The following is a 27,936-nucleotide window of genomic DNA, read 5'->3' as shown; positions in this document are numbered from 1 at the left end:
CAAATTCCTGTATGGTCATGCTCACTTAAAGAAGTGCATGATTCTAATTGGAGCAAGCAACCCACGTATTGCACCCTTGTTTCAAAGAAAATTGGATACAATGATGGTTATTTCTTTCTTTCGACTTACTTTGTCTTGATTTTAGGGAGTACAATTGCCTCTTGCTATATCTAAATTTTCAGAATCTGAGTCAATCCGAAAAAAATGGGGAGAATAAACAAATAAATGCCATGTGCTCAAATGTCCTCACAGTGGGTCAATGTGTCCTCACAGTGTGGGGCTTGTTTAGAGGGAAGGGGGGCAGGCAGAACGAAAATTAATTTGAGACAGGGGTGGGCAGTGATCAATGGAGGAGTGTCCAAGACAGACTGAAGAAAAGCGGAACAGAGAAAGAATCCTGGGAAGCAGTTTAGTCTGGTCCAGGCAAGGTCCCCCCCTGAGTCTCCTGTTTACACACAGCAAAATTTCTGACAATTTCACAGCTCTCCTTTCAGCAGCCATTGAAAGCAATGGTTCCCTTCCCGGGTCCTTGTTGCTATCATGGGAAAATTTAAACCTTTGGCATACCCACTAAGTTACCTCTTGGTCTTGCTTGCGTTGCCTCATCGTAAACAGTGGTTCTGCCTAATGCCTGTGAGATCAGTGCGCGTACAAGGTTCAGAGTGCATAGTCGGGATTAAATCAAACAGGACCCCTCGTTCAAGGAGTGTGGAGGAGTTTGTTCGGCAGTTCTGTGCCCGCTTACATTGATGGGCTCCTTTCACTCTGGTCCAGTCCCACCGTTCTTCTCTGTTTGCTTTGCGCTAACGAATAGATATGCTGTTGTCTTGCATGTGAACTGGCCATGCCAGATGCCACAGCTTTAATAACCTCTTTTTTTTAATCAGACAAGAGGTTCCCAGAGGGCAAAATGGCACACAGCCACCCATGTGTGACACAATGCACAGTATGGAGGGCAGCAAAAGTAGACGAAGAAAAGGAAGAGTGTAGGGTAGGCATGTAAGCAAATTTGCCTCAACTATATTTCCACCTGATTGATGTGACTGGCTTGTCCTATATGCTACTCTAATGCATGCAAACTAGTTCTGGTCTTGGTGCCTGCCTTTTTTTCTGACAGGAGCAATAGACCTCTTTATCCCCCATCCCAGGTGTGTCATTACACAGCCACCTTAACACACAGACCCATATGGAATCGTAGGGCAGGGAGCTGAAGTAAGCTTTAACTGGTAGAATAACATCTTATCCAAGCTCGACGGCATCCCCAGGCCTTCTGTCTTTTTTGTGAGAAGTTTCGGATGAATTTAATTTACTCACTGCCTTGGATGACAATAGACAGCCATTCCATGTGAAACGGGAAGGATGGCGATAATCATTCATTGTCTACTGCCTTACAGTGTCATCACAAAAAGGAAACAGTTGCAGACAGACACATTCATGAAGGATGTTTTATGTGCAGTGTTTTATTATCATTATTGTGGAGTTTTTGGGAAACTGATGGGTTTGCAGATCATGAGGGACACGTCAATGTGATGCACTGGCTTGAGTGTATCGATTTCTCTCAGCATCAAACGGATTCAGCTTCTGAGAGACAGCAGGAGGGCTCAGCTTCTGTTCGTACAGATAGTCAGTTTAGTTTTTGGACTTTGCATCCACTTCTTTTATTTTTTTTATTTCTCCTCCGTGAGTGGCAGACCAGTGAGATGGAAACATGAGTGGAAAAAATGATAGAAACCAGAGAGCACTTGGACAGTAGGGTGTTAATAAGCATGGCTCTTAGTGAAGAAGTACCTCCTGTATTCCCATGCAAATAAAAGCGTACTTACTCACACCCACTCAGATACGCTCAGTGATGCTTGGCCACTGTCCAGTATCTCCTTGGGATTGAAAAGAAGAGTCGTGTAGCACTAGCAGGAGTGGCTGTCTGAGGGAATGGCAGACAACACGCTGTGCCACCGTGTGACAGTCCATTATCCGAAGCCCTCAGTCTTTCCATTTCAATGCGTCCTGCCAGAAAAAGAGAAACCCCACGTCAAACAACAGAGCGAGTTGCCTGTCCTGCAAATCCCATCGGCGCCTTCACACATCCAAGTTAGTTGAATGATTCATATTCAGTCTGAAAGAGAACATTTGTCATTTTTCCAGTTTTAATCATCTCTACTGTCAATCACCTTATTTCCTGCCGTATGCAGATTTGGCATGCTTAGCTGGCGTGAAGCTAATTTGGGCGAGAGCCTTCCCAATGGGATAATAAGGAGCCGTCAATTTTTTTGAACATCTGACTTTGGTTGAACTTTGATTGTTGGGACTTTTTGTCATAACGATACCTGCATCCATCACACAAACTTGCCTGCAACTCTCCAATATGAACCATTTTGCCATCCCCAAGAATCGACTCAGTTAGACTGTACTTGATAACCTTCACATGAAAGATCAGTTCTGCGCTCCAAAGTTTGTTTAAATTGCTTTACCCCTATGAGATGTTTCCACTGCGGGATGTACAAGGAATAACAGCAGGACAGTGTACTGCTTGCCAAAAGATAGAAACTTGACGCAGTACATGTAGCTGTATACTCTTGTAACACGAAAGGGTAATTTTTTTCTCGGTCTGCAATGGCTCATCAACGGCCAGCCGCATGTTTGCCCCACACAAGTAAAATATACCACACTTCTGCATCTTGCTACAGCAATGAAAGCATACTAAAAGTGGATGAGTTCTTTATCTTGGGAACCTTTCCAATAAAAAACCTTACTGAATCGAACCAAAAGTTTGGTGGTAAGAGAATAGTGGGACAGACACCCTTCACATTCATATTCCCACCTGCAAACAATCGCAGACAAGTTTCCATTAAGCAGTAGAGTTTATATTTCATAATTCTTTGTCTGTCTTGTAGTAGTTGGAAGAGCAAGTGAGTTCATGTTGTGAGAGATTACAGCAACAGAACTTTGTCTCTCCTCAAAATCAGTTTGGGTATTGTAACTAGTCTCACAACAAATATTTGTTGGTGCTAATTGGCTCCATGGGGAAATCTTAATTTATTCTAATTGGTTATTCATAAAGAATGAACCAATTTTATTGGACATCAAATTAATAAGGGAAAGCAATAGAAGCCAAGTCATGTGTCACAAGTACTAATACTCCCAGGTGACTTTTATTACCCGTTTATTCATCCCTTAAAGTGTCAGGATTTCATTTAGACAAGCGCAGAGCTGTGGGGAACATTAAAAAATTGGAAAACTCTTTGAAATTGTTACCGATTCTTTCCATGCTTAATTGTACTGAATGAAGGCAATACAGTGGTACCTCGACATACGATCTTAATCCGTTCTGGGACTGAGATCGTATGTCGAGCTTCTCGTAACTCGAGCGAACGTTTCCCATTGAAATGAACTAAAAACAAATTAGTTCGTTCCAACCCTCGGAAAAAACACCAAAAACAGGATATTGGATTGGAAAAAATGTTTTATTTCTTCTAATTCGCCATCTATTAACAAAGTAACACATAACTAGTGGTTTAATAGTAATAAAATGTGTTTAATATAACTAAAATTGTGCGGATTTCGCCGACGGGAGAGAGAGACGCACAGAGGGGGCGGGTTACGGTTTTGGGGGGACTTTTCACGACAACACACTCGTAACGGAACAAACAAATTTAAATTAACTTGGATTAATCTATACAGACACACTCAAACATACGTTTAATGTAACTTTGCACAAAACTGAATTCTAATTTAGTTTTTTTTTTTACCTTCGTTCTGGGCGGGTTAGTTGTTTCCCACGCCTCCACCCTCACATTCACTATTGATGGGCTGTTTGCTGTTGTATTCCCTTCAAAATATTCTGAAAAAGATGCACACAGATGTCCTCACAATAGGATAATGCACGACCACTTGCCAACGAGAAGTAGTCTTGAATGAGCGATCGCGGGAGCTAACAGGCTAAGGAAGGAATAACAGCCTACCCACGTATTGATTGTCGGTAATGAAGTTTTATTTTGAGAAAGGGTGCCATTGGCTATGCACGAGTATAATTCATTAACCAGAAAGCCCTCTTTTTGCCCGTGCATGCGCATCGTGCGTTTCCTGGTGGATGCGTAGGAGAAACTCGTCTGAATAAATCATTCAGTTCTCGTAGATATCTGTTATACACGAAAGAGATGCGGCAAAAAAGACAGTGTGCTACAATGATAAACAGCCTCTCATGTCATGGCCACCTGGCTTGGTCGCATCTCAAAATTTTGATCGTATCTAGGGCGAATTATTTGATCGAAATTTTCATCGTACCTCGAGCATGTTGTAGGTAGAGCTCATCGTAGGTCGAGGTACCACTGTAAATGGATATAGTCGAAGAAAAAAATAAAATATAATAGTTCACTAAACACTATATGGCTAAGACCTTTTACACAATAATGAAAGGGGGAAAGGAAAATGGGTGTCTTTTTTTGTAACTGATAAACAAGGTCCATTGACGTCATCCACTGGCAGCCATTTTAATGTGAATTGATCAGAACATCTGTTTTGCATCTCCTGTTTCCATCACATTTTTACCCATTAAAGGCTATTATTGTCCTTCAAGTACCCTCTGAATTAATGAGCTTGGCAAATAGCGTAAGACAAAGTTAAGACTGTCCACTGTTTTAGAGGACTATAAAAATGTTGATTGTTTCAAAGTAATGTTGGTTGTCTTATCTTTTTTTTAAAAATTCTTTCTGTAGTAACTTTTGCTTCACGTGTACCGTATATGTGTTGCAAATTCGCCCATTTTTCAAAGTAACAGAAACCGAATCCTTTGTTATTTGTTATTGTCATTTGTTTCTCGATTTGAGCTTCCGTGCTGCAAAGTTTTGACTTTGAAAACATTTTTCCTTTTTTGGCACTAATTAGTTAGGGAAAGTTCTGTCTTAGTCCTTCTTCACTGTCAAATTGACATTGTGAGTTATCTCAATCATTTTGATGGGCTTGAAATTGTATGAGATTATTTACTCCTAACTGATATGATGATGAACATCTCATTAAGAAAAAGGATCAGTAGAAATCATCATATTAGTGGTCCATTGTTTTCCCACCATATGCCTTCCTTCTAACATCCTAGTTAGTTTTCTAAAGAATGGATTCAGTTGTTGTAGAATGTATGTAGCGCGGTGGTTCTTAAACTGGGTTCGGTGAGTCGGTCTCAGGGGTTCAGGGGTCCAAGACAGATCGACTCATCATGTCCATTCACAATAACATGCTCCGCTTGACCATGACTGGCTGCAGATGATCATGTGACATTGCTTGGCCAAGCAGTGCTGCGAGGAATTTATATATCTTGCATTTGAAAAAAATCAGTTTATTTTACACTAAGGTAGAGTTCAGTGAATGCGCATATGAAACTGGTGGGGTTCGGTAGCTCCAACCAGGTTAAGAACCAATGATTTAGCGCAACACAAAAGCTTAAACAGGTTTTTCATCCATGTTGTCACACCTGCGGGCATCCCACTGTTTCCATCATTTGACTCGATGACTGATTCTGTTCTTGTCATTTTTGCAGAAACATAAACAAATACTTCACACGCTGAACACAAGGAATAATTTGCCTTTATCCTATTACTAGTCCAAACATTTGCCATTTCAATATTCAACTCCACTGTTTAACAACATACAGTAGAACATGCATTAAACATGTGTATTCATGACTGGAACCACATTTTTACCAACTTGTTTTGATCTAGATGAAGGATTGCCGATGGTAATTATTCATAATCTCTTGTGTTTCTATTTGTAAGGGGTTGTTTTGTGCCACGCACGCTCGGTTGCACATTACATTGAGCTGTGAGACATACACAAGTTTGTAGGGTCCAAGCCATCTGTCTGATGCTTGTCAACTATACTATACCATTTTCTAACCTTACGAGGGAGGTGGGTTAAAAGAAAAATGAGTACGACATCCCACCAAATGTTTTCCCTGTCTTTGGGTATCTTCCAATTCCCTAACCTGTCATTATCCTGTCAGATAAAAGTAGAAGTTACCAGTGTAGGGAAATTGCAGATATCCCATATAAAAAAAAGAAAATAGGAGCAAAGGTTCTTCTTTACATGACTACCATATACACAATACTGCTGTATCTCAGACCCTTTATTCTGTTTAAGCAACTGGCTTAAAACCCACCCAATGAACCACTACTGAAAGATTATGGCTCAGTCACCCTGAAATGGCTGCATTTTTGAAATGGTTCATATCTCATCTTATCATATGAACCTGCTGTTTTCCAGTAGCTGTTTATTAAAGAAGAGGTTAATTACATTTACCATTGGCATGATAATGAGGGATTTCACTGTAATAAGGAGGAAGAGGGCTAAACAGGTCTCAACCAGCGCATGGCAGGGTTAATAGATTTGAAAAATAAAATGTCAGATTTCATGCTCGAGATTTTATTTGCATAAAAAATGCAGCTGCTGTATTTCTGTGAGCATTTAAAACTAACCAATATATAGCAAGAAGTGAAAATTGAGGGGCTTAAGGTGGCTAGTACGTCAAGAATTTGAATGAATCTTCCACCGCTCTGAGAGCTTTATCCAACATTAATGATGATTGTCATTTGTTATATCTTCTCTCAGTACCTTCAACATAATCTAATGTTTTCTAAGTACTGATTATTTGGCCATAAATGATATTGCACTTAGAGCAAGGGAAATTACAATGAGATGGAGTTCATGTTGTAAATGTTTATTCTAAAATACACCCCTCACATTGAATTGAAAACCCAAGTACATGCAGTTTTTGCAGTTACCTATTTCTACAAGTTATTTTGGATTGATTGACTAATTTATGATTTATTTACAACCCTCCGAAGAGGGTTAATACTGGGTTTTATGCACACACGGGCACACATCCACGCATCCGTATACACAAACACACGTTTAAGTGCACTGTCAACAAACAGGAGATCGTTCGTCCCCATCTGCTGAGTGTGCCAGTTCGCCTCAGGCATTAAGACACCTTCAGACGGTGCACACACATGCACATACAAATACGCATGCACATTCACACAAAGGCACAAACAACATTATGAAGAAAGTCACAGCGCTACAGTGTATGTTGTTGAAAACTGGAGCAAAAGTCTTCAATTCAAGAAGCATAAATTATAGCATTTCCCCATAGGAGATGATCCACAAGAAAAATTGAAATGAGATTCAGCAATCTTTTGCCAAAATAGCCCAGTCAATCATAGATTAGGATTGCTTTTCACCTGATTTTTTTTATTTTTTATATGCTTTCTAAATCTCAAGGTCACGTTTGGTTGAGAATTGTGCCAGCTATTCCCACTTGCTTCGTCACAAAATGTCAATCACACACATACACACAAACACACACACACACACACACACACGCACACAATACATGGGCTCTGCTCTGTTAATTGCAAGGGGTGCCAACAATCCTTGCTGTGATGTTAATGATAGATTCTCCATTTGCTTGATCTCATTCCATTGCAAGTGGATGTCATTTCTAGCTTGGATCCGCTTTTCCAGATGGAATTGGATATTGGGATTGGTCAACAAATCATGACAGTACAAACTTAGATCATAGATAATTATGGAGTTTATTTTTTCCTTGTGGGAGACTTGGATTCAAAAGAAGTTCTTGTTTGTCTTTGGCGCTTTAAAAACAGCAGATTTAAGGATCAAGGAAAATAATAATTTTACAATGTGGATTTGCTTTTTATATTTTAATTGTCGTTTCAATTACACATCAAATGACCAGTAGAGTTTGTGCCATTTCTTTCCACCTGATGTGGTTGGGAAACAGGCACAAATCCCACCAGGCTTATCAGCTGTTTAACGGGTCACAGATGTCCAGCTGGCTAAGTCATCTTTCACTCATAGCCAGCAACACCTCTGATGTAATATCTGATATCTTTATATATTGAGAAATTGGCCTAAACCTTCATATCCTTCATATCACAGATTACATTCAGAATGCCTAGTAGTGTTGCCTCATACTGGGACTCCGGCTTTGCTATCTTTGTAAAAGCAGAATTGGTGATACAACTTTGGTAGTGAACCCCATTTTTTTTATATATATATATATATATATATATATATATATATATATATATATATATATATATATATATATATATATATATATATATATATATATATATATATATATATATATATATATATATATATATATATATAAATCTAACCTTAAACTAAGCTTAATTCTAATTTGGCTTTCTTCTCCTAGGTTGGCTCTTTTTGCCACCCTGACTTTCAGCCGGAGTTTTCAAAAGGAACCTATCGAGGGTTGTTTGCTTTTGCTTTCCCTTCAAAATATTCCGAAAATGATGCACACAAATGTCCTCATGATAGGATAACGCACGGCCACTTGCCAACTTGTCCGGGAAGTACTCCTCTCGTATTGGCAAGAGCAATCTCCGCTATGCTTACACCCCTCTCATATTAAAAAAAAACGCTCCGCCCAGTGCTCGTAGAGATCTTTACACAAAGGAGTTGGGGCGAGAAAAACAGTCATAAGCAGCCTCTCGCGTCTCGGCCACCTGACTGTCTCGCATGCTCGTATCTCAAAAATTGTCTCGTATCTCAAGGCAAATATTTGCTCGGAATTGTACTCTTCTCTCAAATTCCTCGTATGTCGGGGCACTCATGTCAAGGTATTACTGTATGCATCAAATATAATCCATCATCCTTACACCCTATAACATGATATATACAATTACTATAGAAAAACATTAAATCAAGCTTGGAAAGTATACATTAGTTGGGGTGTTTGTGTGTAAATGCTTAGATCTTTGCAGGTGGTGCTGTGGCATATTTGGTTCAATGTCAATTGTGTAAAGCAGCTGGAACCAGGGCAGGGATGAGCAGGATCGTGGTTGGGTGACTGGTGAGCATTGTGCATCCAATCCTGCCGCATAGCACAGGGTGGAGTATCTACTGCGTTCAAAATTAATTACGATGGATGTTAAACAAGTTGACAATGACACTGCGTGTCTCTAAATCTGAGTGAGGTGCGTCACGCTTTTTGGGTTTGTGTCTGGTGTGCGTGAACATGTTTGAGGTTCCGCAGTCGTTTGTATTTTATGTTGATGACAAGCATGCAGTGCCTGTGTTTGTGTGTATACACACGCACGCACACAACACCATCTGCTTGTGGCATGGAACTAAAATCCCTGATATACCCATGTCCCCGTTTCCCAACCAGCTGATCAGTCATCCAACTCGCTGGCTGGCGAGCTACTTCAAAAGACAAAGTTGTCTCTGGAGTGCCGTGTGTTACATTCTCAGTCACATTAAATGCAATAATAAAGCCACTTGTACAACACCATCAGTGGCACACAGGGAAGCTTCAAATGACCACATTTGAAGGTTTGATTGTTTATGGCCTCACTATAATACAGTAAAATTGAATTTGAATTGTTTTTGTACCATAGAAGACCAGCAGTTTACACTCTCAAAGTTGTAAAATTGCACTAATGCTTTAATGGAGAATTTAAATTGGAAATAGGTGTCAATATGAAAGTGAATATACACCTTGAAATCTTCACTTTCTATGTTGTTTTTGTTTTCTCATCTGTCCTTTATTGAATATATGGTTAATGGGAACACCGTATAAAATCACATCTTGGTTCTACCATATGCTTGAATTCACATTTGTAACTCATTTATGATATACAAAAAAACACACTTTCATATGACATCGAAAACTTAATTTCAACTTGAGCACAAAGATTCAATATATTGCTGATTTTGATTTTTTGTGATAAGTGCTGTTCCTCCAATTATGTTTGGTCTGCACTGCCGGATCAGATTGTTTTACTGCATATTATTATTTGCCCTGCAGATTAGAAGGTTTGCAACCACAATATGCTGTTGCTCATAATTTGAGGCTTTTTTCGTATTGCCAAAATAAAGTTCCCTGACTATTTCATCTGGACTGGAATTGAGCCATTCACTTAGTTTCTATATTTAAAACAAATTAGGAAAATTGTCCCCGTGAGATCTGTTTCTGTAAGTGCTGTGCCAAAATAATTCCAAAATAGATGAACCCTTTCGGGTGCAATATCATGCAAAGACCTAATTAAATATGGCCATAAGTTGTGTGCAGAAATAATTCAGTATGTTTATTTTTATTGATGTATTTTTTTATTTTCTGCAGGAGTTGTGATTGGGAAAATGCCAACATTGCTCCTCAGGGAATGTTCTTGATTACCAAACTAAATCAACCTCCTTTGTGCGGGCACTGGGACGCAACCAGCTGTCGTCAATCATCATTAAAGACGAGCCTTTTCTACTTGAAAAGACATTTTGGACCCAGTGTGAACAATCGTCAGCCGTACCAGTTTGTACAGGTATTTTATTCTTTTATTCCTTCCATTCTTTAGTATTGATGGTGAAATGAATTTTCCTGAGTCATTGAGCCTTTCCATGCCATTGTTTTGAATCATGTGTCAAAGGTTCAAATAGTTATTCAACGTTTTCTGGCAAGTGAAAATCGACATGCAAGGAAAAGTTTTTGTTTGTGCTAAGTTTTAATTTTGAGAATGCAGTCACTATGTCTGTATTGTCTTGGATCAAATATTGTACTCATTAAATTTACTCTGGCAATTTTGAGGATTTTATGCTACCGGAGCCAACGTTTTCTTAATTTGACAGCTTCACTTGTGGTGTCAAGAAAGAAACGTATCTTTTTATTTATTTATTTTTTGCAACACCCTCTGCCATTGCTCATTTGCCTGAGCTGTTTATCCTGTGCAACAGTAGTGATGTTCTTCACCTGTTTATGAGGTTGCATTCATGCCGATTTGCAGGCATAGTGGAGAAATGTCGGGTACTTATCCAGTTCTTATCTATACCCGGAGAGTAAATCTAGGACTGAATTGAGAAATAAAACACAATTGGAGTGTTCATACTTTATGAAAAAATCTGATACATTGATGACATTATAGCCTATGTGAAACTTTGTCGTGAATTTGCGTCAACTGTGCTGCTTGTCTGTATTTTTTATGTGTTTTAGACTATTTTTACCAGTCATTATACCTAGGTTTTAAGTATTATTTGATGTCACTAAAGGTGTGTTTAAGAATACAATCACATGAGTTATTCATAGTTTCATGATCATCTTTTTTTGCAGGACAATTGAATTCATTTATGGGATTTCAATGTGGGAAATGACTTTCAGTTTTACTAGCTTGACCCTGGTTTAGTCACAGACATGTAAGACCCTAATTCACCCCAGTCCCTACCCCGCTCAGCACTTACTTAACATGGGTCGCGCTAATTAAATATCCCAGACTCCCAGGCTTTTAATAAAGCCTGACATGACAGCTTGACCTGTGCCTGTCAGCGTGACCCAGAAACCCGGAAGCAACCTTGTGTGTTTGGACTGTCTAAGTGTGTGTGTCACTCTGGTTCGGAGTCAGTATTATGGGGTGGTGGGCAGACACCTGCCTGCATCCCGAAGAGGTCACTTTGTTAGGGTGTGGGAAGCACTGTGACTAAGCTATATTAGATTCAATCTGTGGGGGGAAGAAGCCTGCTACTATTCAATTTCCACACTCGAGTGCTCTTAAGATGTTTTTTTTAGATGTTGCACACTTGAGGAGTTGTCCTTGAGATTGATTTTATTTCATTTTAATCAGTGGTTCTTAAACACATTACAGCCACAGTTACGGCACACACACACTTATTGCATCTCATTGAAACAAATGGCCAACGTAATTTATATTTGCATTTGTGTTGCTCTCTGAGAATAAGCATCATCCCCAAGACCAAGATGAGTGGAGTTGTTTTTGCACGGACAGATGTTTTGATATGGTAGTGGTGGAAATAGATAGATATGTCATAATGGATGGTTTGGGATACAGTATGTACAATGGAAGTATGGTAGATGGCGAATAGATGGTGGGTGGATGATTGTTTTGGATAGAAGTTAGGGTGGAGTGCTGGTTGAACGGACAGCTGGATTTATTGGATGCATGGTAGGGTCAGCAGCTTGATGGACGAACGGTAATTGGGTGGGAATTTTAGGCAAGCTTCGTTTTGGTCTAATGCTGGGTGGAGTCTATTTGGATGCATGGTTGAATCGAAAGGAAAATGTATAATTGAGTTAAATCAATAATAATAAGTAGCCGATTAATTGCTGTGACATTTGCCGAAACGTCTACGGAACAGCTTTTACGGATTAACATTAAACGATTAAACTCGGTTAGCATATGGATAGACAAGTTAAGCTTCTGCATCAGCATAAGCATGAGCACCACGCGTCACTGGCATTTAAGCACAATGGCTGATTTGATCGCTTAACGTGACCACAAAAAGTCCACTTCTAAAGCAAACAAACGGAAAGCGGCAAGCTGAGTGTGAACTTTAGACTGGCGCTCTGATCACTACCAGGCACGAGCACACAGAGGCCCACTTTGTGCGTCAACTACAGCTGCTCTCACAACGGCTGTCTGCTTCTTGGGTTTCCCTTCCACCAAGAACAGAATTTGATATTTGATACCTTACTAATATTTTTCACTTGTATATTCCTTTGCCCTTCCTATCCTACAGTCAGTAAGTGCTTATCCATGCCCGTTCATATGCTTTATTTTTTTTCTTATCTCTCTGTGGTCATTTTAACTCCTCATGCTGAAGTTATGGAGGCAAATCTATACTTACGCTATGTCCACCCAGCTTCAATCTCGGCAGGCAGCGCTATGCATCTTTCATCTGAGGTGCCGAATGACCTATATTCCCATTCTGATCCCTGCAGTCAACATTCACTTCTAGCCAAGTCTTAACCCTCTCTGGGCACTTAGAGGTTAAAGGCTAAAAAACAACAACAACTATATTTCACTGGAATGGACTTGGGAGAATGGGCCCATACTGATGGCACAATAAATATTGAAAAATGTAACGGTTTGGGACGAACATCTCCATTTCATTCCCAATGCTACTGTAAATGGGTCAGAGCTACCATAATGCACATGACCCAGTTATCTTTTAATTTAAGCATTATTATCCCATAGTTATTAATAATAAAGTTGTCCATTCAGTGTATACATACTGTGCACTAGCTTAATTATTTTTTTAGGGAGAAAACAAGTGTGTTTTTTATCCTTAATACCTGATTAACAATGCAACAGTATTCACACCATTCCAGAACAATGAGTTAAGATTGCTCTGTGGCATCCCCCAGTATCAACTCACATTTACTGTTACTCTCTGTCTCTGAAAGGATCTGAACACTCTGTTTTAAACATTATTAAAGTCCACCACCTACACACAGCCTAAACCAACAAAGAAAGTGAGAGGGAATTTGGTAAATCAACTAACAAGACTTGGAGCATCTAAATGCAGAAAAATCAAATTTGATGCATTTCTTCCCCTTGTGTTTCTATATCAAGTGCCTTCAAAGAGTCAGCAACAGAGTTTGGGAAAGCACCAACCAAACCCTTTTCTTAAACTTATGACCCAAAAGCAAACTCCTTGGAAAAACAACAGAGACCTACACATTATCTAGTGTCTTGAAGGAAATCAATCTCCCACTGTGAAAATCCATCCCTTTTCTTCTGTGCAGATTTGGGAATACTTCCAGTGATTAAGAGTGACATTTCTTGACTCTCCTTAATTCTAGAATCGTGTTCAGTTTGCTACTTCACTCGCACAATTTTTGGGCAAACCTTTACCACCCCTTTGCTGATTTAGCTTTTTATTTATTTATACCAAAATGGGTGAGCTCTATAACTGCTTCCAATATCAATTCATACTCAGATAAAATAAAGTACTTTAAACTTTAATTGAATTGTGCTTTGCTTGAACCTTTTCATGAATTCCCAGATCCTTATCCTTTGACTCAAACTGTCTAAACTGGCGTTTCACAGCTTTCCCCTGTGTTTAAGGTGATGAATTGGACATTGAAGTCTAACAGAGCATTCACTAGCTGATTATTTGATGAGCTGTATCTAACAATAATCATTCAAGCTCTCTGGTTCTTTAAGTAATAGCGAATTCATGAACCCGCAAAAGCAAAACAAAAAGCATTGCAATCACTTGGCAACGACATGGTAATTATAATTATGACTCCAGTTTACTAATTTGTTGTCTATTCCCATCAGGCACAAGTTGAAATGACCTGTAAATGCTGGAACAAAGTGTTGTTCTTAAACTAGCTTGATGATGTTGCCTTTGTGTTGTCATCCTCTTTCAATCTTATTACTGTTTTTTCTGGGAACAAAACACAAGCAAAATGTATCTTTCTCTTTTGTCACTTACTGTGAGAATGCAATGAAATCGTGAGGCAGAATTAAATAAGCCTAAAGCCTGATTTCATAGACTAAGGATTTAACGATTGTTAAAAAAGAAAAAGTGTGCAGCGCTATTCCAGTCACGCAGTTTGTTGAGCTGAAGAAGAGACAAAGGAGGGACAACCCTGTAAACTGCAATGAATGTGTGGCAGTGAATGAAGAGCAGAGAAGCGGACAGAGAGGCGACTCGCGATGGATATTTTTGTTTGTGGAGACTGGAGGGCCACAGGGGGAAGAGTCATGTTGAGGGGTTCAGGCAAAGAAAGGGCCTGTCCAAATGTGAGAGGTCATTCCTGAGAGCAGGCCAGTGTCCTCTACCACAGACAGACTGTCTGTCTCCCCTTCACTTAGGAGTTTAGGGAACACTCTCAGTTTCTGGTCTAGACAAGGGTCAGAGATAGAAGGGTAGGGGGAGTTCAGTCAAGAGAAAGTCATTCCAAGCCCACATGTCCTGATTAATCTTCCCAAAGCACACATAGGCAGCAGATGAATTCCTTCGCACAGTGCGTGACCCTTGACGGGCAAGGCAAATGTTGTAGTTTTGTATTAAGAGCAAATTTTTCATCATGCAATGTTCAAACACTTGCCTCAACCTGGCGTGTTTTTTCTTCTTTTTTTGCTGTAGTGATCTTTGGAGTGGATTGGTTTTGCATGATTATCAGTTAGCTTTTAAAGTGCCGGACATAATGGAGTCGGTTGCCAGAATATGTTCAACTTTATTTGTGCCATTTGTGGGTTTTTATGTGCTTTTAGATTCTATATGTTCATTAGTTACCTTCTATATGTGATATTTCCTTAATTGTTTTATCTTTATTGTTTTTTAGTATTTTTTTGAATACAGCATATAGTACTTGAAATTCCTATCCACTTTAAATCTTTATCCTTATTCTTTTCCTTGTCATCTATTTATGGGTGTAGTTTAGCCACCTCTTTTTGGTCAAATGAAAAAAACCAACAACACCCCGTTGTAAATAGGTATTGTATATCTACTTGTTCACTTGTCTATTTATACTCTTTGACATTTTGGTCCCATCAAATCTTGTTATTGCCGTCTTGGTTCTCTGTTCACCTTTTAAGTGCTTTCCCGCCTCAGATACATAATAAAAACAACAGGACCACATAGTGAAATATCAACGGGCAATGACCTTTAATGTCTTAGAGATCCAATGAGGCATTTGTAAGAATACAGACAGGTTCAATTCATAAAGTGTTGCTCAGAGCTTTACCATAACCATATGCAACTACAAAGGATAATGTCTCAAATGTGTACAGTATTTCCTGCTGAAAGAACATTAATCTCATTGATGGGTGGTCTAACACTTACATTTTCACTTCGACCATCCAATCGAAGTTCTTTGCCCATGATCCAAACCTCACCTTTTGTGTGTTATTTTATGCTTTCCAATGTTCTAAAGGCAGTTCAGGTTTTTTTTTTCCACAAAAAATGGTGTTTTACCTTTTCATACTGTTTCATGTATTTGAAAACTATTTTCCCAGTCTCACAGACTGTATTGAATTATATAATGGCGCATAAAAGAATTGATGCCCTCCCTGCTGGCCAGCTGTTAGCCGCGTGCATCTGTTCCACAGCAGGAAGGTCATTGCCAATCGAATCAGCGTCATTTGTGTGCATCCCGTCACGTGCATCTAAATGCATTAGGAGCGGAAACCTGTCCGCTGCATGGGTGTGTTGCCCCTACCCCTCAGGTCCGCAAGTCAATCTTATGGTGTCAGTCATTGTGCCTTTCCGTTCGCCCTTGTGCATGATGATGTCATGGCGCAAGGCGGATCGAAGTGAAAACCCTCGGCAAATGAGCCACTGGTGATCATTGGCCAGCCCCTGTCAGGAGCTGATAGGATGCTGCCTCTTTCTGTTCAAACAGAGTTCTAATCAGACCCGTTAACAGGCTGCCTTGCGCACACAGACAGTGCTCAACACTTAGGATCTGGCAAACACAGACCTGCTTTTGTGCATGTGTGTGTGTGTAGAGCGAGTCAGCAAAGGTACTGATGAAATGGGATGTTGGAAATCTACCTTACTCCATTTCTATGTGGCCTAAATCTCATTCTGTCACGCTAGCCTGTTTAGATTAAATTTGAGTAGATGATGAAGTACACAAAAGACTCGTGTCGCAGGGACATAAATCATTTTTTGGTTGATAGTGATGAAGGAACGACCAAGACAGATATCTTACATATGGCAAATTCATCCCCAAAATAACTAATGATATCCATGAGCTTTACTTGGCTGGCTTTCCCTTACTTAACAAAACATTCACCAACAGTGTTTGAGCGAATGTGTCATTTGCCTCATTCTGCAGGCTTTTCCATGCCATACAGCCCCCTATTACTGATTCCACTTTCAACTGAGACAAAAAGCAGATGCAGACTAGTCAAACAATTTTGATGAAAAGGTCGCAACTTGGCTGTTGTTTACAGCTAAGGTCAGTGCACCAAAGGTCATCTGAAATCTAAATGTAGTGTCATTGTAACCAATGAATCTGTGTGCTGTGTTTGCCTTTAACTTGTTCAAACACTGACTGCCCTTTTGGGAGATTTGTTCTTTTTGGTAAATGTGTGTGTGGTGGTCTCATTAAAGTGGGACAAGCGTATACACACACAGCTCCACCACTTGCATTTGCCACAATCTGTTAGTGACTGAACATGCAAAGTCGCATCTGCCAATAACAATCTTTGTAAAAGATCCCAAAATAGATTGCCTTCATTTTCTGAACCGCTTATCCTCACAAGGGTCTCGGGGGGTGCTGGAGACTATCCCAGCCGACTTTGAGCACTAGGCGGGAGAGACCCGGAATTGGTGGCCAGCCAATCGCAGGGCACGTGGAGACGGACAACCATTCACGCTCACACTCATACTTAGGGATAATTTAGAGCGTTCAAACCCAGCACCCCAGAACTGTGAGGCCGACGTGTTAACCACTCAACCACTGGGCTGCCAGTATATAGATTGCATGCAATCTATTTACTATTTTGAGATTTTAGTCAATCAGGACCTCGGTGTGATAGTGACGCATGTTCCAGATATGGTGTTGAGGGAATTCCTCATATAAGTTTCCATTATAGTTTCATTCCATCCAATCATTTTTTATAGATTGTATCGAATTTTCAATCAGATATTGCAGTTAGCTTTGGGCAAAATGTGAACTACACCCTGGAGTGATCAGGAAGTCAATCCCAGGGCACATATAGAAGACAGATAACCTTTCGCACTGTCACTGAGTAGGTACTGAACCCTCACTGCCCACACGGAAATCAAGCAAGTGACCCGCTGCACTTTCAGTGATGCTGGCTAATCCAAACTACCAGGAATAGCAAATACACGTGGTTGAAATGCATTACAAATTAAAATAGTTTTTAAAATAAATCATAAAGGATCTAAAAGAAATCATGAATGACTTTTGAAAACTAAACCACAGTTGTACCAATAATGTAAACATTGAATAGAAAAGCCTTTTCTTAGAGATCCTTTTTCATACCACGTGTAGAACATATTGCAACGCTGAAGCCAATCTTGCGTGTGACAGCTGAAATGTACATTGCAGAAATGTCATATGAGGTGAGACAATTGTCTACATTCTGACCACCAAGGAGTGGCAGCTAAAATAAGATGTTATTCATTTAGTGACACCCCAAAGGTTGTTGTAGGATTTTGAGTAATGCTGAGACAATCAAATCAGGATGCATCAACGTTGGAAATATTCCAGAGAATGCGTTGAAGCTCTATCCCCCACACCCTCACGCATCCCACTTTGATAGACTGCGGGATGTGTCATTCATCCTGTTATTGTTTTGCTGTGCCTGGAACCTTTCAGCTATTTCCTGAAAATCTGTTCATTTGAAATTCTAATTAAGGATTCAGTCAAAGGAGGTGAAATGAGCTTTAAGAAGAAATAATTGGAAAACTTTGTGTACCGGTCCACGGGATGGAACTAAATGATTAGATGGTTACACTCAGCAGAATTGATGTCATTAATTTCTGCTACAATACCCGGTTAGACACAAAAGCTGACATATTCTGAAAACGTGTTAAGCACTTTTTTGCGTAAACACTCGCTCAACCTTAAACAAACAAGTTCTGAAGTTGTTTAACATTCACTCTTCAATGTGACAGTGCTCATTTAACAATTTTTCCTAAAGGATGCTTTTTTGTGCTGGGCCTGAACTTGCATTTATGCTTCATGGTTTCAAAGTGCGCAGCTGGTCATGCAATTCCAAAGCCATCTATAATATATGAGCACTACTTTGATGCATTTAACACTTGCTTTCACTTGATTTACTCGTCTTGCTCTGCACCCACTAGGGGGATGGATTTATCATTAAAATAAAAAATTCCGCCTTGCACTCAAAATATCAATTTACAAACAAAGGCAAATATGACTAAATCGCTCAATGACATACTACACTAATCACTTAAAATGCTTAGTTTATATTGAAGCTTGGCGTGTCGATTGGGTCTGCGTACTGTAAATACATTGAGCGGGAGCTGAGAGCAAATATAAACAGCTAAACATTTATTACGTATAGTTCTTCCAGTTATTTTTCTATTTATAACAATTTTATTCATTTATCTCTTTCTGTTTCCCTGAAGCGATACCTTCAAATGCCTTTTGGACATTGTCTAAATTTGCGTATGGTAAACATTTGCAGTTGACCTGTTGGTCTGGCTGCCACTCATCATTCGCCCAAAAGATGCTACGCTGGCTGAACGGCCATTATAATTTATATATGCATGCTGGGGAAAAGAAAATGCATCTTATAAAAGTTAAGTCCTTTCACAGAACTCTTTTTTTACCCACACATTCCAAATAAGAGTGCATAATAATAATGAAAGGTAACCGAAATTTTACATTTGCCCATAGAATATTCATTGAACCCAATCACGAGTACCTCAGAGCCTCCCCCCAAATTGCATAATGATTCTGAAGTAGGCTTTTAAAGCCATCTCAAGGGCATACAATACTGTAGGTGCCCCTGGATAGAGAGATGATGGCAGCAGAAAAGCGAAAGAATAAGTAAGAGAAAAAAAAAGGGTTGTACATTCAGTTCCTGAATCAAAGCTCTGTAGTCATTTTTATTCATAAGCTATATATGAATAAATATGGACTATAAATGTGAAGGACAAAAACCTATGTCAAGGATCAAAGACTGCCATTTTGGTGGCATTTCTACATGTTTGGTTAATTGCTTGTATTTATTTGTATTCATCACTGATCACCTAAATAGCCAATTTAAATGAAATTACCACATTTTTCGGACTGAAGGTCGCACCTCAATATAAGTCGTAGGTCCAGCCAATCGACAAAAGTGTGACTTAAAGTCAGTATGGCGATTAAAATAGACATCAAACAGCCAATTCAAATATTTCAGGCTTAGGTAAATAATATGTTTGCCTCTTACACTATGATCTGATTCTATCTCTCTCTTTTTTAACAACTCTTTCCTCCCAATGTTACACCAGTATTAGTCCCTTCCCCCATCTGTGTGCTCCTAATCCTCCACCGTATTGACTTTCTCATAATAAATTGAAACCATCTGCCTTCTGCAAAGGTACACGCAGTTGTGCTGAATGGGAATATGATTTTCCATACAGATGACTGGACTCTATGGGTCTCAAATCCCACCGCTAGCTCACTGAGGTTAGAAGGAATTATCCAAGAGGCTATTTGCTTTGATTAAATCTTGCCCCGTGTGCCTTGAGTGAGAAGATAAAATGGAGTCAAAGGCTCTCTCAAAGGCTTCAGCCCTCGGCAAAGTCGACACTGCCTGACACATTTGGGCATCTTATCGAGAGGTTGTGCTACACACACGTGTACACCTTCACATCCTGAACCCTCTAAATCAGTGGTCCCCGACCATTTTCTGCACCCTAGACCAGTTTCAACAAGAAACCTTTAACAAAAATCCAAACATTGAGTTCTGACAACGGCATTCTTGTTAACAGCGTGATCAATGTACCTCAATTCACTGCCATTGACAACAAAATAGACATTATATTGCTGTCATCGCTGTAAATTCACTGATTGGTCCGGTACTCGTCAGGTAGGATACTGTAAAAATTATATTCTTTATTTTAGATTAGATTAAACTTTCTTTATCCCCTACTTTACACTAAAATGCTGTGCCTTTCCTCCAATTTTTATCATTCGGGTAGACAGCAATCAACGGCTGTGTCAGTCTGACATTATTTTCAGAGCAATTTCCAACCAACTGAACATGATGGAGGGTGTTTTCCGGCTCTTTGTTTCTGGCTTTTTATTGTTATTTTTATAAACAATAATTGCAAGACAGGTTGAGTATGACATTAGACAGCAAGCAAAAAGGAGGGACTGAAACAAAGACGAGAACAAGAATAAATCTTTGAGAGAACAGTGCTTTGCAGTACATTACATGTTCAGGCTTATATGAGGATTCTCTTCATTTTGCATTAATCCCTCTGCTATTGACAAACAGTTCAGAATCTGTATCTGAAATTTAAGAAAGGATCTCATATATCACTCTACTACTATTGTGGTTTGAAGTACGATCAGACAATCAAGTATTGGGACATTTGAGACATTCTTCTCGAGCTCAAAAGGGCACACAATTACACAACTTCAGCATGTCCAGAAATCACCCACAAACTATTCTACACTTGCAGAAAAAGCTGTGTTGGAGCGATGGACAAGGCGAACCACTGAGCGGATGACTGCACTTAAACTTGTATTTATAACAACTGTAATTAGTCGTTACGCCGGTAGTCACTTGTCAGTTTTATTTGGTTTTTAATTTCTGAATTGCTCCTCGGGGCAAATGAAGATGCGGTGCTCTATGCAACAAGCTAAAAAAACATTTGGTGTGGACTGCTCTTCTCTGAATCTTTGGTGATCCCCCCCCAAAAAAAACGTTCTTGCCAATTGGCTCTAGAATGTTAATTCTGTTTTGGCAATCAACCCGAAGCACACTTAACTCAGCCTCATGGTTTCGAGTTGGCCCAAAAAAAACCTCGGCAAAAGATACATTTGCCGAACAACAAATTATTCAGTCTTTGGATTACATTCAAGGCTGATTTAATAAATAGCCAGTTCAATTTTTTTGCTGTCAAATAGCACATCTGTGCCATTAATCATGGCAATACAAAAGTAAATTAATCTGCCAGTCGCTTAAAGATCATGTCTGAATTTCCACCACGCCTGTTTTTAAATCAAGTCGTCTCCTGAAATTTAAAAATTACAACCTGCCTTCCAAATCCCTTTCTGGCTATTTATCTCATTTAACATCTTTCCGACTGAAATGTCATGTTATTTTTTTCAGTGTGTCCCCTGCCTGGTGACCGTGGTTAGCTGGGATAGGCTCCAGCACCCCCCTGTGACCCTTGTGGGGATAAGAGGTTTAGAAAATGAATGAATGAATGAATGCTGAAGTGTGCACACAGCGTTTATGTTCCGTGTCCTTGAAAGCTTTTACAAAGATGCACATTCTGTATAATTCACCCACCCAATGTGGCGGGTCTTAATGATAAAGTTTCTGGGTGATAAGAGAAGGCAACCAGACGTTCAAAGGTGGACGTGTGTGAAATTGACCTCCATCGCTAGAGCATTAAATTAAAGAAGGAGAAACGGAGAATATGATTATATTGTGCAGGCAATGACACCTTTTGTCAGAGGAAGAGAATTTGATATCTTAATAGAACCTTACTTTCCCAAAGTTTGGCTAAGGAGAACATCCTGTCACACAGCATTCGAATGACCTTCAATGCAAAATGTTTAATTACTAAATATGCATTGTTGTCATGTTTCTTTGTCCAATTTTAATATTTGAACAAGGATTTGAAGAGCCAAGAACACATTTAAATGTCTTTTGCATTATTTCTCAAGTAAAAATGTTTAAGGCAGTTCTACGCTCAATTTGAAGTTTGTAAACAAGAGTTATTTGTTAGGGAAAGACAGTATGCCGGTTGGCCTGTGTCATTACACGATGTAGATTTATTCATCCATCCATTTTCTAATGCTCATCCCGCTCTTGGTAATGGATGATTTGGACCCTAGCCCAGCTGGCTTTGGGTGAGATATGAAGCATCCTGCACTGGTTACCAACCAATGCAGGGTTCACAGCATATTTCCCGCTTGTGTCTCAAAAATTCATGAAAAGTGCACAGAGAATGACTTGTATAATTTTGGCAAAAAGCAGATCGAAACTTACATATCTGTAACATTACAACGGTATGCTGGCCTAACCATAACCTTGGTTAATTGTCAAGCATACTCTGTATCTACAAGAGAATAGTAATAATAATAAACCACCGCCTCAACGTCTCTCTTTTGCTCTAGATTCTTTTTGTACTTTATTTATGTGTTACTCTTACCCCCCCAGGCCTGTTATTCTTCCATTTTTGGCTTGTAAATAATGAATGCTGTGTGAGTATGGCAGGGTGGAGTATGGCTCAGGGGCCTGCAGGCATGGTAGCACAAAAGAGTAAAAGAAGGAATGAGGCACGAAGAACATCCCACTGACCAAGAGGCTAAGCCAACATTTGGCAACTAGACGTAAAAAGAGATTAATTGCCTCACAAGAAAAGAGGAAAAAAATCATAGAGGACAGTAGCAAAACCTTGGTTTGTACCGACTGTCTGGCAAGGAACCAGTCCAATCTAGCCAAAGCAAATGAACTACTCAAGGGACAGGCAAAAACTTCTACAATGACCAGAAGAGTCTAGTTGTGATCAATTCATTCCTTTGAGAATAATATGTCTTGGCTGAATGAGAAGAAATAAGAATCAGTGTTTATATTTGTCCTAATGTAAAAATAATTATAGATAGGAAACGAGTAGAAGACTTTTGGCCTTTATACTTGTCAGCACCAGATGAGAGCATACAAAAACACTGAATTATTTAAAGCAGGGGTAACCATCTTGTTTAAAACACAGCTTCTTCTTGAATACATAATAATAATAATACTCTCAGTCAAGTAGACAGCTTATCGAAGTCACGTCGCGACATTTACAGATTTTTAAACTTGGTCACGCACTGTGCATTATTAGGCGACATTGAAAAAATGTATTTTTTAAGCACGCCTTATATTTGTGAAAATACAGTAACTGACTTTGGCTTTGACTCAGATTGGAAGGGCACGTTGCCTTTGCAGCAAGTGAAATCCTGTAGAACAACGAGTGCAAAAAGGAGCCAATCTTGAAAGTTCTGCTGTTTTTGGCATGAAACCATTTCTCTTGTAGGTATTGATCTTTGGCAATGAAGCTGATAGCTTAGCGGCAAGCACCTTGGGAGCTCAGTCCCAGCCTTCTCTCTGCTGACAGGCCCAGACCCGCATCATTATCACAGCGCTATGCATTGGCAGTCAGTCTGCACTCTCTCCTCTCTCACTTTGTGATAAACTACTGACGGGACTGTGGGCAGATAGCTTTTTCAGTATACATCAGCTCCAAAAAGCACATCAATTATTCAACCCCACGGTGTCTCATTGTAATTACTTTGCATTGATATGCTGCCAGCCATCACAAGCAGTAGTCAATGAAATCAGCAAGGAGATGCAGAAACTGTACTCCTATGGCATTTTCAATAGCAACCCTGTGAGGTTGCCCTTGTAGCAAACAGCATGAGTTACCACCGAGACAAAAAAGGCGGTATCAAAAGCAAATGAATGACGTAAAATGTGAATGAGTTAGAATGACAGCATGGGTCGGTGGTAGGATCATCCAGCATAATGGAAATACTGTCTCTAAAATTTGCCGTGTCCATGGGTGCCTAATAGTAACACACCACATTCAGAGAATACATTAAAAACCATTGAAAGGACAAAGGTCCACAGCAAAGAGTGGAAGGTAATAGACTGATACAGACCAGACAAATGGACGACTTGTCAAAAATCGTGTTCTGAATCAAAACTCACGCATTTAATCAATGACTTTTAGTTTAGCTTTCACACAATTCTCCCTTTCTGTTCACTTTCACAAATCCTTTGCTATCTCTGGTGAGTTGAGATTTGACATTCGTCAGTCACCCGACTTGCACCACTTGGCTTTCATCACACAAGTTAATGCCGTCACAGCGTGGGAAGGGATTCAAGGAGAAATGAAGGTGACTCACCTGTGAGCGGGGGTGATTCCGGATTGAGCTATAACAAATCTCCTGGTGAGAAAAATGGCAAGCCCAGAAAAAGAGAAAGGAATTGTGAAAAAGACAGGCTTGACTTTGATTTCTGTCTAAGCTAAGAAAGGTGCTTTGTGGAAATCGGCCTATACTTACAGTACTTCCGTTGAAATGTGCTGAGACCGATATTTAATTCCCCCACCTTGATAAAAGGTTAGCTCACGATTACGATAGTGAGCAGATGATGGGTTTATTTTCTATTGTGTAGGTTTTTTTAAATGTAACTTGTAATTTCACACTGATAATTTCCTCTCGAATATTACCAAAATCACATGTTTGCGCAGCCAATTTTATTTTCATTTTTCCTCCACAGGTGTTTTAATGAAGAAAAAAATGGCATTGTCAAGTATTTCTGCTCATAACTGGTGAGTACTTAAAGGTTTCTTATTCTACTAGTACTTGGTTTAAAAGCATTATTGGTCCATCCTTAGTCTTTAGACATCCCCTAGGTGCGCTACATGCAAACACAGTACTCTTTATTCACCTGCCTTTGGTCTGCTTGTTTGTACTACACAATGTTCTCATAATCTGTCCAACATGCACAAAGGAGACTCACTCATCAGCCTTGCCAAGTGAGCAAATCACACAGCTGGTGTATTTTAACATTATAGTCTTTTAGCATTGTTGAATACTGGCACAGAGGGAAATAATAGCAAACTCTTCTCCCAGAGCCAGCAGGGACTTCCAGTGTTTTCAAGAGATAAGGAATATTGGCTCCATTTACAGCAGAAACAGACTGAGACAAATTGATCCCCTCATTCTCTTGGTCAGTTGTTTGTAAGAGATCATAATGCAGAAAATTTCCACTTCAGTGAGCGGAGATGCGCAGGAAGATACCGAAGTGTTTTTTTAAATAATTTTGTTTATGCTGTGAAGAATATTGGCAACAGAAAAAGGTGAAGAGAGATGGTGAATGCAATAGAGAGATAGAGATTGTTTTACAGCATGTGATTAGGTTTTGGGAGAGTTTTCTGGTTATTATTTTCTAGAATGTGAAGACTGTAGATTTTGAGCAATGTATCAATCAAGCGAAGGCGGAGTCTTTAGCGGCTGCCAGAAGCACTTTACACGTCAATGATCTTATCTCATCTCATAAACGCCTCTCCAACATGTTCCATCAGGCAATGAAGTTTATTCAACCATATCTACTGAGTCTAATAAGCAGCTAAATCTGCCAGCTTGGTCAAAAGCCCATTTCCCTTCTTTTTCCACAAACTCTTAATCTGAGCTACCGTTGTTGAAAGCATGGCCATTTGTCCAGTAACAAGACCAATATTTCCCCTCGGGGGCTTGGGGATTTATCATCTGTAGTGTTTATGCAGAAGTCCCAGTTGGAGATGAAAGCAAACGAACACATACACACATGCTGTAGTGGGAAGGGTAAGAAATGCTAATTCAGACACACAGAAGGGAGGTGTAAATCCAGGTCTCATTGTGAATTCAGTACATCAGCTGTATTGTGCAGCGGTGAGCGCCTTTATTCAATTGAGGTACCATCCATCCTGGCTAAGGCAATACGTACAGGGAAGTCCCACAGCAGCCTTAGACCCACTCTAACACACAAGGGCTGATTGCCCTGACATCAACCGATAGCAGAGGGTGACTAAGACTCATTAGGACACTAAAGGCCGGAAACAAATCTCTTAAGGGTCATTATAGGCTGCCCCGCTATGACAAAGTATCCATTTTGCCATCGTGAGTATGTGCTCCTGTTCCTGAAAATACCCGCGTGTGATTGGATGAAACAATTACAGCTTGTTTATTTGCTCAATCTATTGCCGGCCATAAAAACACTCAGATCCTTTGAAAAGAAAGCAGAGAATAATAACAATTAAAGCCAACTGATGAACAGAGGTCTTCTCAAGTTACCCTTGCTTCTCATCCAATGACAAATGGGATATGCTCAAGCACCCCTATGACCTCACTAGGTAAAAAGATAATGGCATGTGTGACAGTAATTATACTCTGTTTGATGTCTTGTCTGACAACATAGGGCTAGGGTGAAAACTTTGACAGACACCACAAAGAGAGGAGTCTTTACTGGAGGGTATTTCAAGTAATACCCTCACAGTGTACAAATAATATGCTCTGCAGTTGACTGCGGCATCATCAATGCGCGCTACGGAAGGTGAATGAATTAATGGATGCATAACTACATCATAAAGTATATGTTTAAATGGTCATACATGCAACGCTGTAGTACCAGTTCACAACATAATATAAATAGTGATTTCCGCAGAAGTCAGTGACTTTGATTTGTAATTTAGTTTAGCATGCATGTGAGTGATGAACGGAGGGAGTCCGGCAAGGTGAGCTCATGGTCCCTGGCCTCAGTTAGAATCACACTGAGTTCTAGGCCCCCTGCCTCCCGTCCCAATCTGCACACATGGCCCTGCCAAGATGTGTTCCATAATCTTTCCTTATATTCTACAATGTAATTCTTACTTGTTCTCAATGGGTTTTTTTTCATTCTTTTCCCGTCTCTTTTGGTCTGGGTTCAATTTCAAGTCTCATATTTACAATGATCCTGAAGCTTGAATTGAAATAAACAAGAAGTGATATATATTTATTATTTACTTGTGCAAGGGTAATTCTCATACCATCTCAATCGGACTATGTACAATACCCTTAGGCCATGCTAAGGAGGCCCTTAGGCCATGGTAAGGAAGAGTAATGCGCAAAGCTATTTTAGGTCCAAATACCCAAGAAGCAGTTAGTAATGTTCATACGAAAGCGCTTGATGTTGTGGGAATACAACAAACCTAACCAAACACTTCAGGTAAAACCACAAGACAGTGGACAGCGTATTTATGAGGCAGAATAACCATTAGATGTAAACACAGCCTTCTTTCCTTGATGCACAAGTTAGCCACTATCTGCGTGAGAAGGGAGGGAAATGTGGAGGTTTTTGTGGAATTCTTCTCAGTAGCAGAAAGGAATTCCAGATCAAGAACATTGCTACCAGCTGTGTGTCTTTTTGTCATTATCACTTGGGTCTGTTAACTCATGTTAAAAATGTATGAATACACACTAAACAGAAACCACAATGTGAGAAGCGAGAACAACACATTCATCAACTACAAGAGACCACAGAAGTGTTGTTGCCCCATCAGATAGTGATTGTGTTTCTGCCTACAGCTGTCAAATGCTTCCATGTACTGACTTGACTGACAAACGTATTACTTAAAAGATGGTGGGGTGGGGTGCTGCAGGAAGGGGAGAGGGGCTACTATCTGTCAGTCACTTCTTGTAGTACTAGGAAGTCTAGTGGGAGGGGAGGAAGAACAGGGGGTGACGGACAGAAAGAGGTGAAGAGAGAGCAGGAACATGCTGCGTCCTTCTCTATTTCCTCATGAATATGTAAACCTGATGGGTCAAGTGGGCATCAATAACTCTCCTCCCCATGGAATTCATGGCAGGATGAGAAGAAGGAAAGGAGTAACAGCCTCTGGTTCTTTCATCCAATGAAGGCGAATCTT

At 39.8% G+C, this 27,936-nt stretch overlaps 1 protein-coding gene across 2 annotated transcripts in view; it reads left to right on the top strand.

Annotated features, from left to right (window-relative positions):
* The window catches only part of LOC144067535 (E3 ubiquitin-protein ligase RNF128-like), a 170,708-nt gene that overhangs the window by 85,765 nt on the left and 57,007 nt on the right, over nucleotides 1-27,936 (top strand). For both annotated transcript variants that reach the window (XR_013297971.1, XR_013297970.1), the window contains exons 2-3: nucleotides 10,163-10,355; nucleotides 24,771-24,822. The gene's annotated coding sequence lies outside the window, so the exon portion shown is untranslated. The remainder of the gene's footprint in view (nucleotides 1-10,162; nucleotides 10,356-24,770; nucleotides 24,823-27,936) is intronic.

This window comes from Stigmatopora argus, chromosome 2 (genome assembly GCF_051989625.1).
Source record: "Stigmatopora argus isolate UIUO_Sarg chromosome 2, RoL_Sarg_1.0, whole genome shotgun sequence".
Taxonomy (NCBI): Eukaryota; Metazoa; Chordata; class Actinopteri; order Syngnathiformes; family Syngnathidae; genus Stigmatopora; species Stigmatopora argus.
The sequence above is the reverse complement of the archived record's forward strand: the minus strand, read 5'-3'. Positions and strand labels throughout refer to the sequence as shown.